Source organism: Gorilla gorilla, chromosome X, assembly GCF_029281585.2.
Source record: "Gorilla gorilla gorilla isolate KB3781 chromosome X, NHGRI_mGorGor1-v2.1_pri, whole genome shotgun sequence".
Classification (NCBI taxonomy): domain Eukaryota; kingdom Metazoa; phylum Chordata; class Mammalia; order Primates; family Hominidae; genus Gorilla; species Gorilla gorilla.
The window spans coordinates 167,555,155-167,574,476 of NC_073247.2; the positions used below are offsets into that span (position 1 = coordinate 167,555,155).

Sequence of the window (19,322 nt, forward strand, 5' to 3'; positions counted from 1 at the left end):
TTTTTAGTAGAGACCGGGTTTCACCATGTTGGCCAGGCTGGTCTCAAACTCCTGACCTCGTGATCCACCTGCCTTGGCATCCCAAAGTGCTGGGATTACAGGTTTGAGCCACCGTGCCTGGCCCTTTTTTATTTTTTAAAGTTGTACTTTTGAAAATGTTCAGCAATGAATTGAAATAGTCTCTAAAATGTGATTTTTTCCCTGGTCTAAGGTGACCAGATTTCTAGAGAGTGAACCCAGGACAGAATCACACCACAAGTAAAAAATATGATTAATAAGTTTACACGAGTATGTTATTTTAACATAAAACATGCAAAAGAGGCACTTATTTGGAATTATTTGTTAGTCTGCATTATATACTTCACAGCATCATGAATGTTCTTATTTTTTAAATGTAGGACTAGTTAGTGTCAATTACTACTAAGTATTAGTACAAATAATTAACAAACTATAGAAATGATCCCTGAAAGTATAGTCTTAATTATTAGTACAAATAAATAAGCAGATGTTTGAAAAAATATTACAATGTTTTGAATAAAGTTATTATTTTAAATTAGTTTTAGATCAACACAGAAATTAGAAAGAAGAATGCAGATTTCCCCTGTAGCTGCAACCTAGTTTTCCCTCTTATTAACATATTAGTATTATCAGATGTCTTCTTAACATCTTACATCATTTGTTACCATTAATGACCAGATATTAATATGTTATTATTAAATAAGCCCACGTTTTATTTGGTTTCCCTCAGTTCTATCTTTTTCTATTCTGGGATCCCATCTCAGATCCTACAGGACATTTAGTTGTCATGTCAGGCTCTTCTTGCCTATGATTGTTTCTCAGACTTTCCTTCTGATAGCCTTGACAGTGTAAGATAGACTGGTCAGGTATTGTGTAGAATATCTCTCATTGTGGTTTACTTGGTATTTTTCTCATAATTGTACTGGGGTTATGGGTTTGGGGGAAGCAGATCAGATGTGTAGTGCTATTCTAGTCTCTTCATGCTCTCAAGATGCATTATCACCATTAATGTTAATTTTGATCACCTGGCTGAGGTAGTGTTTTCAGGTTTCTCACTGTGAAGTTACTTTTTCCCCATGTCCATACTGTATGTATTCTTTTGGAGGAAATAAGCATGCAGAGCCCACACTTAAGGAGTAGGGAGTTAGCTCTACCTCCTTGATGGCTGAGTGTCTACATCAGGTATTTGGAATTCTTCTGTATAAGATATTTCTATTCGGCCAATTTGCGTATTTATTTAATCATTTATTTAGACCAGTATGGACAACCAGACAGTTACTTCAATCTTTTGGTTATTATCCAATTGTACAGTATTTTGTTGCTTTGATTTCCTACCTGTGGCCATTGGGAGATCTTTCTATTGGCTCCTGTTTTCCTTTGACATAACTGCATGTTTTGTTTTGTTTTGTTTTAACAATTTCTTTCTGACACTTCAAGAGTATCCTGGCTCATATATTTACTGTCTCAGCCCTAGTTTAGCTATTTCTTCCAAGAGCACTGATTTCCCTTATTAGAGAATGGTTTTAAAAACTTATATCTGGCAGCTAAATATGCTCATTGCATCTTATCCCTCACAGCTGACAATGCAAGGAAATATATATGTGTGTGTTCTAACCTACATATACATGCCTAATTATAAAGATTTCTATGTGGATCCATCTGTGTATATATTAAGCTACATGTGAGTTTATACTGATATCTCCAATCAATGGACTCTGATCCATTATCACAAGAATTATTCTAGCCCCTCCTGCCTTTCTTGTCTGTAAATTCTCACTCTGACAGCAAGGAATTAGCTTCCACCATCTGCCATTTATTTAATCCCTTGTTCCAGTATAAACACCGAATTTATTGTTGTTGATTCAAATTATAAGTTGTGATTTAATAATAAATATATGTTTGGTCTCTGTCTCTATTTCCTGGTACAGAGCTCCCAAAACCCTTACAATTTCTTGAGTGATAGGGGTGCTAGGAGCATTTTTTGTTCTCATATTTGGCCTTTGACCCTGGTTTCTGACACAGAGTTCCCAAATGCCTTAAAAATCTCTCAGGTAATAGGAATGTCTTTTGCTCTGCTCCTGGATGGCTTCAGGATGGGGCATGGTCACCAGAAATACCAAGCCATGATTAGAAGCTTGTAACTTTCAGCTTCGTATCATATCCTCTGAGGGGAAAGGGGGCTGGAGATTGAGTTAATAATCAATCATGCCTATGTGATAAAGCCTCCATAAAAATCCCTGAAAGAGGTGGCAGGATCACTTCAGGCCAGGAATTTGAGGCCTGCCTAGGCAACACAGTGAGACTCCATCTCTACAGAAAATAAGACAGTTGGGTGTGGTAGTGTGTGCACATAGTCCCAGCTACTCGGGAAACTAAGGCAGAAGGATTGCTTGAGGGCAGGAGTTCAAGGTTGCAGTAAGCTATAATTGTACCCCTGCACTCCAGGCTTGGGATAGAGCGAGACTTTGTCTCTTAAAAAATCCTAAAAGATAGGGTTTAAAGAGTTTCTAAATTGTTAAATACATCCATGTGCAGGGAGCATGGCAAACCCCAACTCCATGAGGACAGAGCTTCCGCACTTCCAAACTTTGCTTTGTGTACCCCCTTATCTGGCTGTTCATGTGTTTTCTTTACCATATCCTTTATAATGAACTGGGGTCTTAGTCCTTTCAGGTTGCTATAGCAAAATACCATAGACTGGGTAACTTTTAAACAACATAAATTTGTTGCATATAATTCTGGAGCCTGGAAAGTCCAAGATCAAGGCACTGGAAGATTCCATGTCTGGTGAGGGCTCGTCTCTCAGAGATAGTACCTTCTAGCCATGTCCTCACATGGCAGAATACAGAAACAGGCTCCCTACAGACTCTTTTATAAGGGCACTTGTGCCATTCATGAGGGCAGAGCCTTGATTATTGGGGAAATCTGCCCCCAATATTTCAATGTAGGTTCTTTCTATTTTTCATAAGTGTCGGCCAGCTGAGAAATAAAGACAGACAGTACAAAGAGAGGAATTTTACAGCTGGGCTGCCGGGGGTGACATCACATATCAGTAGGACCGTGATGTCCACCTAAGTCTCAGACCAGCAAGTTTTTATTAAGGGTTTCAGAAGGGGAGGGAGTGTAAGAACAGGGAGTAGGTACAAAGATCACATGCTTCAAAAGGCAAAAAGCAGTGCTGCTAGTAAGGGTCTAACAAAGATCACATGCTTCTGAGGGAACAGGACAGAGGGCAAAAGCAGAACTACTAATAAGGGTCTATGTTCAGCAGTGCACGTATTGTCTTGATAAACATCTTAAATAACAGAAAACAGGGTTCGAGAGCAGAGAACCGGTCTGACCACAAATTTACCAGGGTGAAGTTTCTCCCCACCCTAGTAAGCCTGAGGGTACTGCAGGAAACCAGGGTGTATCTCAGTCCTTATCTCAACTGCATAAGACATACATTCCCAGAGTGGCCGTTTATAGACCTCCCCCCAGGAATGCATTCCTTTCCCAGGGTATTGATATTAATATTCCTTGCTAGGAAAAGAATTTAGTGATATCTCTCCTACTTGCGTGTCCATTTATAGGCTCTCTGCGAGAAGAAAAATTTGGCTCTTTTTGCCTGACCCCGCAGGCAGTCAGACCTTATGGTTGTCTTCCCTTGTTCCCTAAAAATTGCTGTTATTCTGTTCTTTTTCAAGGTGCACTGACTTCATATCATTAAAACACACATGTTTTACAATCAATTTATACAGTTAACACAATTATCACAGTGGTCCTGAGGTGACATACATCCTCAGCTTACGAAGATAACAGGATTAAGAGATTAAAGTAAAGACAGGCATAAGAAATTATAAAAGCATTATTTGGGAACTGATAAATGTCCATGAAATCTTCACAATTTATGTTCCTCTGCCACAGCTCCAGCCAGTCCCTCTGTTTGGGGTCTCTGACTTCCCACAACACTTGACAATGAATTACCTGTTTAAACCATCCTTTTGGAGGTTAGGTTTCAACATATGAATTTTGGGGGGACACCAACATTGAGATCATATTAACCAGTAAACATAAGTAAATGTTTCCCTGAGTTCTATGAGCCATCATAGCAAATTATCAATCCTGAGGAGGAGGTGTGGGACTGTTCAATTTGCAGCTAAGTCATACAGAAGTATGAGTAAACTGGGGATTTACTAGTTGTGATTGGCATCTGAAGTGGGGGGGCAGTCTGGTGTTACTGAGCCCTTAAACTATTAGGTATGTAATAACTCCAGTTAGTTCATGTCATAATTGAACTATATAACACCCAGCTGGTGTCCAGAAAGTTGGAGAATTGGTTGATATGGGAAAATCCCTCATATATTTGGTGTCAGAAGTGAAGTATTGAGAGTATAGATGAAAAACAGGTTTTTTTTTCCTTTTTACAGATATAGTAGTTTCAGAATTGACTATTACCCCTGGGGGAGAGAACTTTATAAAATAGAGTCCACTATTTATATTCAGTATATTCTGCTTTTAGTCTATAGATTCTACTCATTTCCAAAGTGACTTAGGTTAGCACTTTCTGCCCATCACCTGCAGTGAGTTTTTCCATAAATTTGTAATACAGTTAGATTCCTGATCCCATTCTATATTTTATCCTTGGATACTACTGCACCCTAAATGTTTGATTTAATTTGTATAGCTTGTGATTTATTCTTTGGGCTGTAAAATTATATCAGTTTTATAAAATGCATAGTGTCAGGTATCCACCATTGAAGTACCATACAGAATACTTCAAATACCCCCCCTATGTAACCACTGATTCGTTTATCTCTGTAATTTTGCCTTTCCCAAAATATGATATAAAATGGGGTGAAATGGTGGGTAGCCTCTTCAGACTGGCTTCCTTCACTTAGCAGTATACATGCAAGATTTACCCATGTCTTTGCATGCGTAGATAGTTTATTCCTTTCTATTTATGAATGGTACTCCCTTGCATAGATGCACCCCAATTTGATTATGCATTCAGCTATTGAAGGAAATTCTGATTACATTTTGACCATTATGAATAGAACTGTCAGCTATTGAAGGAAATTCTGATTACATTTTGACCATTATGAATAGAACTGCTGTACATAATTACATGCTGGTATATGTTTGAACATAACTTTTCAAAGCAGTTGAGTGCAATTGTCAGATTATAAGGTGAGAGTTGTTCAGCTTTGGAAAAAAAGACTGCAAAAGTGTCTTCTGAAGTGACTGTACCATTATGTGTTCTACCAGCAATGAATGACGGCTCCTATTGTTCTTCAGCCTCCAGCAAGTGGTTTGTTAGGGCTCTTTTAGAGTTCAGCAGTTCTAAAGGGTGTGCAGCTATCTCATGGTTGTTTTAATTTACAATTTCCTAATGATATGTTGAGCACCCTTTTGTATGATTATTTGCTATCTTTATATTTTATTTGGTCAGGTGTCCATTTAGCTATTTACTCATTTTAATTGGGTTTTTAGTTATCTTATTGCTTCTTTTTAAGAGTTCTTTTTGTGTTATCATTATTTTTAGAGACAGTGTCTTGTTATATTGCTCAGACTGGTCTCAAACTACTAGCTTCAAGCCATCCTCTTGCCTCAGCCTCCTGAGTAACTGGGATTGCAGGCATGAGCCACCCCACCCAACATCTTTTTATATTTTTAATACAATTGTTTTTACCAGATATGTATTTTGTAAATACTTTCTCCCAGTCTGTGTCTTGTCTTTGTTCTCTGAATAGGCTCTTTCTCAGAGTTGAAAATTTAGTTTTATAAAGTCTGTGTTATCAGTATTATTTTCTTTTGTGATGTGGCTTTTGGTATTATGTGTTAAACCTCAGCACCAAATCCAAGGTCACACAGGCTTTCTTCTAGAATGTTTATAGTTTTGCATTTCAAATTTCAGCCTATGGATGATTGTGAGTGAATTTTTGCGTAATTTTAGTTTGCATGTACATTATTTTCATTCCATATGGTTTCTAAATAATTGTTCCATCACTATTTTTGAAAAATACGCAGGATAGTGAATTTCCAAAATAATCGCACTGAGTAAATGAATGCTGAATTGTATTGATTTTTCAAGAGAGCCAAGAGGGGGCATACGTCCACCGATAAACTGTGAGCAAGAGTGTCCTGTGCTGAGTCCTGACAGCCACCAGATGGCATGTGAACCTGCCTGTTCTGACCATCTCCCCTCAGATGGTGGGAGCTGGGAGACAAGAACTTCATTTTCCTCGATGCCGCAGGACGGAGATCTTAACTTGATACTGTTCAGTGGTGAATTAAAAGCTCTGTCCACAACTCGGAGTGTAGTGGAGATTCTGATTCAGAGGATTCTGCACAGGAAGGGTTCATGTAGAAAAATATAACCCCAAAATCCCACTGTTGCCATTGCACCCTGAGATCATTCTCAACGTCCAAGACATAGTGGCTACAATATATATTCACACAATGGCCTCTAGTAGTTAGTATCCACTCAGTGGCCCCTACTACTGATGGAATCATGTCCACATAGTGGCCGCTAATGAAATTCACACCCTTTTGAGAATTATTGGTTTCACAGCTTTGGCTGAAATGGAGCCTCTATAATGAAGTTTGATGTTATCTCTACTTTCCTGGTATGGTATTGATATGGTTGTTTATAAAGTAATTTACTTTCCAGTAAATTCATACTTATAGGAAACATGCAATGGCAGTACAAATTACCTTTTATCCTTTCTCTCAGATTCCCCAGTGGTCACTCCAGTACCAGATTTGCAACTTCATACAAAATACTCTACTGTATTTTACTCAAAGCAGGGACACTCTCCCAGGTAACCACCACATAACCTCCAAATCAGGAAATCAACATGGTTTCTACCTGACAATCCAATCAGCTGACCCAGTTCACTTTACTACCTGTGCTGACTGTGAGAAAAATGTCTCTTTCCTTTTGGATCCAGTTTTCTTTTCCTGGAACTCTTCCTGTGACTATCTCTCAGTTTCACAACCTTGGCAGATTTAAATAATAGAGATGAATCCAAGCTGCTTCTGTCATAGTTTTGCCAATGCACCACAACGTAGAAGTTTCTCTTTGCCTGAGGTAGTACCTGGAGTTCTTTGTCTCGTGACCAAGAAAGTTAAGGAGTGCAGACACAAAGGGTGAGGTTGGAGTGAAAGTTTAATAAGCCAAAGATGAAAGCTCTCCACTACAGAGAGGGGACCCAGAAGAGGGTTGCTGTTTTTACAGTTGAATGCAAAGGCTTTTATAAGAAACCGATGAGGTCTGGGTATCTCATTTGCATAAGGCATGAATTTCTGGTGGCGCCACCCCATCTTTCTAGTGCACATGCGGGCTCTTAGCTTGAGTTACTACCTATTGCTTTGTTCCCCTTACTGTGCATGTGTCAGGGGACAGAATTTTCCACTGTGGGCATGTCTGGGCAAGTCACCTGTGTAGCTTTTCTTATCTGTGTGGCTGTAGGCATGTCTTAGGCAAGTCCCCTTGTGCATGTTCCCTTATCTGTGCCTGCAGGCTGTTCTTTTGTTTGAAAGGATTCATCTGAGGACCCACCCTAACTGCCTGCCTGACAGGGTTTTTTCCTTTCTCCTCTCTCACTTCTGCCCCCTGTTTCCTCCTGAGCAGTTGCAAACACTGCACTCCTCAGTACAGCCCACCAGGAGGAACACAGAGCAACCCACCCACCACAGGTGATCTCAACTTGATAATGGCAAAATACACACATAAATCTCATCCTGTCACTCTCCTGATTTAATGTTCCCAATGGGTTTCCACTGGCCTTAGAACAAGGTCCATATGGCTTTCCATGGTCTACTGGCCCATGAGTGCTCCTGCCTGCTCCCCTCTCCCATTCAGTCAGCCCCAATTACCTGCAGTCCAATTTGCTTTCAATTACAGGGACATAGCAGGCTTGTGGGTGTCTCAGGAATTTTATGTATGTTCTCTTAACCCATGCACCCAGCGCCCCCAACCTTATCAAATTTTCTAAGACTTTGTCCAGCTAATTCTGTTGTAGTAGGACAAGCCACAGACAAAACCCCTCAGACACCGACTTAAAGAAGGAAGCGGTTTATTTGGCTGGGAGCATTGGCAAGACTCCTGCCTCAAGAGCCGAGCTCCCCGAGTGAGCAATTCCTGTCCCTTTAAAGGGCTCACAACTCTAAGGGGGCGCACATGAGAGGGTCATGATCGATTGAGCAAGCAGGGATAGGTGACTGGGGGCTGCACGCACTGGTAATTAGATCAGAACAAAACAGGACAGGGATTTTCACAGTGCTTTTCTATACAATGTCTGTAATCTATAGATAACATAACCAATTAGGTTAGGGGTCGATCTTTAACTACCAGGTCCAGGGTGTGGTGCCAGGCTGTCTGCTTGTGGATTTTATTTCTGCCTTTTAGTTTTTACTTCTTCTTTCTTTTGATGCAGAAATTGGGCATAAGACAATATGAGGGTTGCTCTCCTCACTTATTCCTCACCTTTGAGAACCTCACTCATTAGTTGGAGTTCTCACTTTCATTCTCACTACCCATGTCTTCTTGCAAGACAGATCAATAGTGATTCATATAGTACACTTGTGCTGAAGCATTTTGGTGAACTAAGGTAGCAATGAAGCTTTTTATCATTTGAAGAAGTACAGGTAGCAAACAAGGCAGCAGTAAGCAGGTTCCTATTACTATTATAACTCTTATTATAAGAGGTTTAAATCCTTCTAGCGCTGGGAACCATTTTCCAAACATGGCCGCAGGATCAAATCCATGCCACACTTGCACGGGCACATGTGCCAGTTTTGTCATATCTCTAACTATGTCTTCAACTACTTGCCCTTGATCATCTATGTGTAGCCAGCAATTAGTAAGGTTAAATTTCCCACACACCCCTCCTTCAGCTGCTAGCAAGTAGTCGAGAGCCAATCTATTTTGATAGATAGCATTTCTCATCTGAGTTTCTTGCTGGGCCAGAATAGTCAAGGCTCTGCCTGTTTTATTAGTGATGATTTCTAAGACAGCTTGTAACCGTGTGATTCAGTTGATCATGTAAATGGGGGTCCAGTATCCCCATGAGCTGTCTTGTGCCTAAGTAGCAGGCCCATAATATTGTATGATTCTCTCAGGGGGCCATTCATCATCTTTCCAATTTCTTATAGCTATGCTTCTCTTTTTGCAGGAAGCATAGACAGGGAAGCCCAGGAGTTCACCTGTTTTTGTGGGCAGTGGGAAGAAAGATGGTCTAATAGTGCCAATAACACAACTACCTGCCCACTGGTCGGGTAATTTGGCGTAAGCTCTATGCTCCCATATCCAGTATAATCCAGTGGGGGCCGTCCAGTCCTGGTGGGACTCCGGATGGGTCCACACGGTTTGCAACTCTGGGAATTTACTAAATGGAGTTCTCTCTGTGTGATTCGAACTCCACCAAGTGACTGTTTTTGTGGTACCATTATACAGTTTCTGTCCTAGACAACTAAGTCGTCCTACGGGGTGAGTGAATTCTTTTCTTTCTCTAGCTATGCAATATTGTCCAATAATTGAGGCTTTTAGGACCCAGAAATTATCAGGATGATTCTTTTGAGCTGGGAATTCATCAGGAACTGGGTCTGTAGGTACTAATTTTCAGGCTTCCCATGGCCATTTATCTCCCTTTACAGTTCCTCCACATACATAACATGAAGTGACATTGAGAGACTGGGCTACATGCTCGGCTAATTGCAAAAATAAATTTCCTGTTTTTCCTGGAATTTCTGGTACTGGCACATTTAGTTCATCATAGAAAGTTGGAAACACTGGCTCAGGAGAGCGTCTGTAAACTTCTCCTCAAACCAAGATATTTACTCAAGGATCCAGTCTGGCCCCATCGATTTCTAAGGTCACACGCTCCCCTTTTTTCCAGTGAGGATCAAGGGGGTTGGTTATTACTAGCTCTAAGGGGTTACATTGTCCCTTAGTACAGGAAGGGCCATTTTTTCCTTTCTGAAGGTGGACTGGATCCTTTTCATTTTTTATCTAAGTGGCCCAAATGACACAAGACCAGTATCCACATTCATTTCTACACAGTCTTAATTCATGACAAATGTACTTATTTTCAGTAATATAGCCTTTTTCCTAACTAAAAAAGCTGCATCCCCTTCCTAACTTATTGCTATTAATGACAGCACAGGCATCAAATTTCAAGATTATGCATTTGGGCACCCCTTTTTCTTCTGTTCTGGCTAATACTTTACTTGTATCATTTATGAGTCCCCACCAGTCTTCAGTCCTTAATCTTATTTCAAAAACTGTGGACATGGGAGGCTCAGAGGGGTCACAACACACATCTGGTTGGTCATTTCCTGGGCTACATACCTTGTACTGAGTGTCATTATATAAACATGTTCTTTTTAAAGTTCCTAGGCATTCATAGTAACTATAGAACAGAAAGATTGTTTTAACTTGTTGCCCTACCTCGGTAACCTCATGTATACACTGAGAGCAGTCCTCCATGTGGGGAAAATCAGTGGAAATTTTTACTATACAAGTCCAAATTATAAGGAAAATGAGTCCTTTGATGATTCTCCTCATGCTTCAGCCATGCGTAGACCAGTCAGCTTCTGGGTGTGACTGGAGCAGGGCTTGTCGTCCTCCTCAGAGTCACTTTGCAGGGGTTGTCTGGGCCCGGTTTTGCCTCCCAGGTTTCAGTGGCTGCAGGTTTCACATGGCTGTGGTGGATCCAGGCTGGGATTCCTTCTACCTTTACAGCCATGGGGGTGGTCAGGAAGACGGTCTGAGGTCCTTTCCACCGTGGCCGCAAAGGGGCTAAGTTCCAGTCCTTTATCCACACAAGACCACCTGGGAAGAAAGTATGAACTGGGGTGAATAAGCTGATGGGACACCTCTCATTTACCCAAGTTGAGATTGTTTGTGTAATTTTTCCTAAAGCCTGTAGCTGTCGCTGTAATTCAATTCCACCTAACTCTCAGGGAGTGCCTGGAAGCTCCCATAATATAGGAGGAGGCCTATGATACAGTATATCATAAGGGGAGTATCCTGTTTTCTTAGAAGGAGTGCATCTAATTTTAAACAATACCATAGGAAGGGCCTGTATGCACTTTAATCCTGTTTCCTGACATACTTTCCCTATTTTTGATAGTCTAATTCATTCGCTCCACCTTTCTGGAACTTTGAGGTCAGTAGGCTGCACGTAGCTTCCAAGTGATTCCTAATGCCTTTGCTGTCTTCTGTACCAAGTCAGCCACAAATGCTGGCCCATTATCTGAGCCGATTCATAAGGGCAGTCCAAACCTAGGAATAAGATCTCAGAGAAGCACATGGATTACCTTGTAGGCCTTTTCAGTTGATGTTAGATAAGCCTCCACCCACCCAGAGTAAGTACACACAAGAACCAGCAAATACTTGTTACCTCCACATTTTGGCATTTCTGTGAAATCCACCTGAAGATCCTCAAAAGGAGCCACTCCATAAGCTTGTATGCCGGGCGGAACAGTGGGGCCTTGCCTATCAATGTGCTGTGGGCAAGTAACGCACCATTGTGCTACTGCTTTGGCAAGGGCTGGCAAGTGTGAGACATAGAAGTACTGGCCTAACAATTTTTCAAGTGACTCTTGTCCTAGATGAGTGGTTTCATGCATGGCCAATACGATTGTGGCTCCCAGGAACTGAGGCACAGCTACCCTCCCATCTGGCAGTCTGATCCATCCTCCTTTTTTTACTTGCCCCCCTTCTGAGTGGAAGAAGTCTTTCTTCCTTAGAATAGGTAGGTACCAGGTCAGGTGTTTGAGGGAGTAAGGGGGTTGCTACCGATGCCCAGTAAGGGGTAGATGCTGCTTTTCAAGCTTCTGAGTCAGCTCGAGAGTTTCCTAAGGCCACTGAGGTGGAGGCTCGCTGGTGTCCCCTGCAGTGTATGACTGCCACCCTCTGAGGTTTCCACACTACCTCTAATAATTGTAGAATTTCTTGTTGATATTTTATGTCCTTTTTCCCAGAGTTTAACAGGCCCTTTTCCTTATATAATGATCCATGCACTTGGAAGGTTAGAAAGGCATATCGAGAGTCAGTGTAGATGTTTACAGTCTTACCTTCACTGAGTTATAGAGCCCGAGTTAAAGCAATGAGCTCAGCCTTCTGGGCTGAAGTGCCCTGTGGCAACGGTTTGGCTTCAGTGACAGCATTCAAAGTTACCACCGCATATCCTGCATATCTTTCTCCATGTGGATTGATGAAGTTGCTCCCATCCGCGTATAACTCCCAGTCTACTGATGCCCATGGCTGGTCCCGAAGTTCAGGTCTGCTAGAATAGACTGAGTTCAACACCTCTACACAGTTATGCTCGACCGTGCTCTCTGATACTGGGAGCAGGGTGGCGGGATTTAGGGTATTACAGACTTCAATAGTTATGCGGGGATTTTCACATAGTAAGCTTTGGTACTTGGTTAATCTAGCATTTGTTAGCCAATGATGTCCTTTGGTATTTATCAAAGTTACCACAGCATGGGGGGCCTTTATATTCAGATTTTGCCCAAGGGTTAGTTTATCTGCTTCTTGTGCTCACAGGGCTGTTGCTGCCAGGGCCCTTAGACATGGTGGCCAGACTTTGGAAGCCTCATCTAGTTGTTTTGAGAGATAGGCCACTGGCCTTGGCTGGGGCCCCACAGTCTGGGTTAAAACTCCAACTGCCATTTTTTCTCTTTCTGACACATAGAGTGTAAAGGGCTTTGTAAAATCTGGTAGTCCTAGGACTGGGGCTGACATAAGTTTTTCCTTTAACTTACAAAAGGCTTGCTGTTGTAGAGGCCCCCATTCAAAAGGCTCCCGGTCACCCCCCTTTGTAACCCTGTAGAAAGGTTTGGCTAGTATTGCAAAGTTTGGAATCCATAATCTGCAAAACCCCACAGCTCCTAGGAATTCCCTTACTTGCCTTCTGGTTTTAGGTTCCGGTAGGCTGCAGATGACCTGCTTTCTTTCTGACCCCAGGCTGCACTCCCCTTTCCGAACAGTAAATCCCAGGTAGCTTACCTGCTGTCTGCAGATCTGAGCTTTCTTCTTGGACACCTTATACCCACAGTCCTCCAGGTGCTGAAGCAGGGCATCTGTCCCTTTTGCACACGCAACTGCCAGGGAGTGTCCCAGCAGAAGGTCGTCCACGTACAGGAGCAAGACACAGCCTAGGTATTTAGCAGGAAACTTTTGCAGGTCTCGAGCCAGGGCCTCCCCAAAGATAGTAGGGGAGTTCTTGAACCCTTGGGGAAGCCAGGTCCAAGTGTACTGAGTAGTGACACCTGACTCCGGATCTTCCCACTGAAAGGCAAACAGCTTCTGGCTCTCAGGAGCTATTTTGATGCTAAAGATGGCATCTTTGAAGTCCAGACAGGTAAACCAGCTGTCCTCAGCCGGCAGCAGCCCTAACAATGTGTAAGGGTTAGGAACTGTTGGGTGCAGAGTCACTGTAGCTTGGTTGACCAAGTGCAAGTCCTGTACTGGCTGGTAGTCCTTGGTCCCTTGGCTTAGGGACAGGGAGGAGGGGGTGTTCCATGGAGACTGGCAAGGAACTATAATTCCAAACGCTTTCAAGTGCCTGAGATGAACCTGGATTCCTTCGAGAGCTTCTCTGGGAACTGGATACTGCTTTTGTCTAATTGGCTGGGCCCCCGGCTTAACTTCTATGAGTGCGGGGGCTTGGTTGACCGCCAGTCCCGGAGCATTATCCTCTGCCCATACTTGGGGCCATCGCTTAGCTAGAGCTGGTTTTATCTCTTGGCCTGGCTCGGTTAGAAAAAGTCTCCATTCTTCTTCCTGGGGGACCATAAGGGCCATGATAACTCCTGTTCCTGGTAACTTTAGCTGTAAAGAGCCCTGTTTTGTAAAGGAGATGTTGGCTGTCAGCTTGCTAAGCAAGCCTTTTTCCAGCAAGGGCACGGGGCAGTCAGGCATGTAAAAGAACTGGTGAACTATCTCAGGTCCCCGCACCAAGCAGGTCTGTTGTAGACAGAAAGCGTGCTTAGTGGAAACTCCTGTTGCTCCAATTATATCAATGATTTTCTTGGATAAGGGGGTGACCGGGGTGGTTACTACTGAATGTTCAGCACCAGTATAGACCAAAAACTTAATGTCCTTGCCCCCAGTTGTAATCCTGACCATGGGCTCTTTGGGGGCGCTTGAGCCCGGTCCCCTTCCATCCAGTAGCCCTTCAGCCAGATTGAACAAAGCTCCCTCATCTTTATCTGAGGTCTTTTGTTGTGAATCACCTTGCTTTTCCTTTAGCTGGGGACAATTATCTTTCCAATGTCCTATTTCCTTACAACAGGCCCACTGGTTACATTGCAAGCGTGTGCAATTAGACTGTGTATTCTTCCTGGAACCCCCCTTTCCCTCTCCTTTCAGGGGAATTCCCCTAATGGCCGTGGCCAGTAAGTCAGCGTTTTGCCTGGCCTGGCGTTCGCCTTCCTTACAGCTTTCTCTGTGGCTTGTTGCATCTCTATTCACAAACACTTGATTGGCTGTTTCCAGTAACTGTGAGGTATTCATATCCACAAACCCAGCCTGTTTCTGCAATTTTCTCCTGATACCTTCTGCGCTTTGACTAAGGCCATGTTAATCATGTGCTGATTTTCAGGGCTATCTGGATCAAAACGAATGTACATACGGTAAGCCTCACACAGTCTTTCATAGAATTGCGCTGGACCCTCCTCTTTTCCTTGGATGACCTCAGAAACCTTATTTACGTTTGTAGCCTTTTTAGCCCCTTTCTTTAGACCTTCTATTAATGCCTCATGGTACCGTCTTAGCCTCTCCATGTCTGGTCCCTCATTCGGGTCCCATTAGAGGTCTGTTCCTGGCAGCTGAATTCTTATATATTCTTGGGGGTTTTGGTAATCGGCTGGGATGTGCTCCTCTAGGCACTTAGTTGCCGCCTGGAGTACCCTTCGCCTTTAATGTGTATTAAAGAGGTACATGAGCAGCTGGTGGCAATCAGCCCAAGTAGGATTATGAGTCTGTATAATAGTTTGGAGCAAGTCAATTAAAGCTTGAGGCTTTTGGTATAAGATGGAGTATTATTTTTCCAATTGAGGAGGTCAGCAGGGGTGAAAGGTTGATACACAAAGGCACGCCTTTCCACCATATGTCCCTCCTCATCTATCCCAGTATATCGCTGCTCTCTCAGGGGCATTTGGCTTCCAGTCTTGGGCTGTAAGCGAGCTGCCATGGGAGGAGTTTCTCCCACGGCTTCATTTCCTCTTTTGTCTACTCTGGGTAGTCTAGGGGTGTGGTTATCTGGTGGAGGTGTAGGTGCTGTGGGCTCAGGGGTGGGGAGCCCTTCCTCTCGATAAGGAGGGGGTACTGCTGGTACCAATTCCTGCCACGATTCTTCTAGTGTTGGGTCGGACAGGACTTCTGGTGCTGACTTCCCTCAGCAGGTGGAGCGTGAACCTTCCTTAACTAACTGCCCCTTTGCTACTAGTACTGCTGCTGCCTGTCCTCTTAACCACTGTCGGGGGTCCAAAACTAGCTGTAACTAAGAATCTATATATGGGAACTGATCTGAGTGCCCTGACTTACAGGTTACCCTGTGCCATACCTTCAAGACAAGGGACCTGTCCAGGCTTCCTTCTGATGGCCAACCCACCTCTAATGCTGGCCAGTCTATCTCACACAAAGTTCTAAGTTTTCCTGGTGTCATGTTGACTCCATAGTCTCCTTTAAATCCCTTTTTGAAATTTTTCAACATAGTTCCTAGTGGGATGGGCTTACTTTGTGCCTGACCCATGTTTCCTCAAGACAGAACACCACGCTCACACCACACGCACACCACAAAACAAAGAACAGGTAAAAAGGGCACACACACACTTTTACAGTTTACACCAAACCAGAATCAAAACCAAAATCAGAGTATCAAGAAATCCAAGCCAGGTCAAAACCAAAACCAAAGTATCAAGCAATCCAAGTCAAGTCAAAAACAAAAAACCAAAGTGCTGGCGCAGGCACGCTGTGGGTGATCAGGCCACACTTCCACTAAAATGGAGTAGGCAAGTTCCAAAGACTAGTGTTACCAAGTTTCAGATGTCTAGACTCCAAGTGCCAGTTCCTTCCCAGTGTTCAGCCACTGCATTGATCCTCCATGGGGGCCTGCCACGTGCTGCTCTGGCGAGGCATTCCACCAGGGCAATTGCCTACCCGGGAGCGTTCTCAGGATCTGTGTTGCTCAAGCTGGCTGGAGTCCCCGGCAGGGATGCTCCACAGGGCAGGCCTAAGCCACCTAAGGGGCTGCCTTGACCATCCGTTAATCACCTCACTTCCCAGTCAGGGAACCAAGAAATGTAGCAGGACAAGTCGCAGACAAAACCCCTCAGACATCGAGTTAAAGAAGGAAGCAGTTTATTCGGCCAGGAGCATCAGCAAGACTTCTGTCTCAAGAGCCGAGCTCCCCAAGTGAGCAATTCCTGTCCCTTTTAAGGGCTCACAACTCTAAGGGGGTGCATGTGAGAGGGTCATGATCAATTGAGCAAGCAGGAAGTACATGACTGGGGGCTGCATGCACCAGTAGTTAGCAGTTGCAAGGGATTTCAGGCTTAAACACTTATGTTTATGTAATCAAAAGGTACAGTTAACTGACAAAAGTCCTAGTGTATATCTTGACAACCTACAGAAATATTTGCAAATATCTTTCTCTATACAATGGACAATTAGTAAAGTAAGCTTAGATATTTAAGCAGATGAATTATTAATATTTGTCTTCTAATCCATAAACATGGAGTGTCTTTACATTTACTTAGGGTTTCTTGAATTTATTTCAGCAATATTTTGTAATTTTCCATGTCTAAGTCTTGAATATTGGTTAAATTTATTCTTAAAACATTATTACTGTTGATTTTTTTTGTTTTTTTGAGACAGGGCCTTATTCTGTTGCCCAGGTAGGGTGTGGTAGGGTGATCATAACTCACTGCAGCTTCAAACTCCTTGGCTCCAGTAATCCTCCCACCTTGGCCTCCCAAAGTACTGGGGTTAAAGATATAAGCCACCACACCCAGCCTTTTTTTTTTTCTGCTTTCTGTTTTGAAAATTCCAAAGGATGCTTTATAGTCAATGAAAATATAGTACTTTGAATTGCCCAAAAGAGGCATAATGCATAAGAACTCTAAGTTGTATAGTTGACTCGCTGACCATCTGGCTACAGTTTAGTTACCTCTTCAAGTTGTACCTAATAACCTTCCAGAATTGTTTTTAAATAAACTTCTTAAATTGTAGCAATAAAAATGACAGGACACATTTAAAAAATACTGAAGCTTATCAAAGGACATAAGAAATTTCAACTCTTCTTCCCGCCCCCTTTTTATTTTTTTAAGACAGGGTCTCACTCTGTTGCTCAGGCTTGAGTGCAGTGGTGCCATCACGGCTGACTGCAGCCTCTAATTCCTGGGCTCAATCAATCCTCCTGTCTTAGCCTCAGCCACCATACCCAGCTAATTTTTTTGTATTTTTTGTAGAAACGAGGATTTGCTATGTTGCCTGGGCTGGTCTCAAACTCCTGGGCTCAAGAAATCCACCTGCCTTGGCCTCCCAAAGTGCTGGGATTACAGGCATGAGCCACCACACCCAGCCTCAACACTTATTTCTGGAAAGTTATACAAATCAATTTTTTGGCTAAGTTATGAATATGTTTATAATGCAATTATTTGCATAACTCTAGTAATGCTATGGACAGCTATAAGATCGAAATAGTTTTCTAAAGAAAATACTAAATACATAAAAACACTTATCCCCATTATTTACTTGTAGAACATGTTCATTTATGACTAATTTTCAGCATTCACTATGTCATCGTTGCTCTGATTTTAAAAGTCATATCCAAAGGATAAGGCAAAACCACCTATGAATTGACATATTTCTTTATCTCTCAGTTTGTGAAAATGTCCTTAATTTGTTGATGTTGCAAACAGATTTCAACTCTGCCATGCAAAAAACAGAAGACAATCTTCTTTGCAATGAATTTTGTAGCTCCATTGCATACAAGGAACATGCTATATATGAAACAAAATAGTAACTCAAGTACAGGTCTTAAACACTGAAAGAGCTAACAGTTTATTACAATTTATTTTATTAACAATCTAGGAAGTTCACAGCCTCAGCAGTTCTAGTGTCATTTCAGGTGAAATGGGAATTTAAGAATCTCTGTGGAGCTGTAGGTATAGCGAAACTTTTAGGTAAAATACGTGCCTGCTTTTGGCAGCACTTGTGAAGAGATCTCTCTCAAATTGACCTAATTGGTTTCATTCTCAGCAAAATGACCTGGGCCACTCAACATGGGTTTCCTTCTTCCTGATGTTTGGGTGTGTTCTCTTTTTACAACATATTTATGATTCAGAAGATATTCATTTGACATCTTGGCATCAGGGCTTTCACAGCCATTGTACGTTTTCTCCTCTTCATCCATTATGTTCTTAAGGAATTCTACTTTGATTCTCTAGGAACTTCAGTTGTTTCTTGTCAGCCCTGCAGCCACTGCAGCCAAGTCCCCATGTAGCACCACAGCCCCTATTCCAAGGCCGTCCCCCACCCCAAGCTGCCTGCCCTGTGTGTTCCAGGGCAGTTGGAGGTATTCCAGCCTGTTAGTTTTCAGAAATGAAATTGTTATCTTAATTTCATTTTCATATCGTTTATTGCTAGTATACAGAAATATATTTTTGTGTATTAATATTTTGTCCTGTAACTTTGCTTAATTTCTTTACTAGTTTTAACATATTCTTGTTGGTTCCTTATGATTTTCTGTGTATGAGATCATGGGATCTGTGAGTAGGTAGTTTTACTTTTTTCTTTCACATATGAATGACTTTGTATATATATATATATTTTTTTTTTTCTAATTGCTCTGGATGGAACTTCTAGTACAGTGTTGAATACAATGATGAAAGTTAGCATCAGTGCTGTGTTCCTGATCTTAAAGCTTTGGGTGCCAACAATTCAGGTGGTGATTGTTATGGGTTTTGCATAAAGGTGTTTTATCATGTGAAGAAAATTCGAATCTTCAGCTTATTGGTGGTTTTTATCATTAAATACGTTGATTATCTTTAAGTACTTTCTGTAACAGTTGAGATAAACGTGTTTTTTCCATCATTTTAATTATATAGTATACGGAAGAGGAATGGCTTTAGTATGTTGAAAAACCTTTGATTTTCTGAAAAAAAAAAAAGACCTCTTCATTGTGGTGTATAACGTTTTCGCTATGTACCAAATTCCACTTACTATGATTTGGTTAAACATTATTAAGTCTATCATTATGAGATTTATTAACGTTTAGTTTTTTTGTCCTGGTGACATCATATGT

General features: G+C 42.1%; 1 pseudogene; it reads right to left on the reverse strand.

Moving 5' to 3' along the window:
- Window positions 1-399: 399 nt before the first annotated feature.
- Window positions 400-479, reverse strand: LOC115932610 (uncharacterized; annotated as a pseudogene).
- Between the last annotated feature and the right edge of the window lie 18,843 nt (window positions 480-19,322).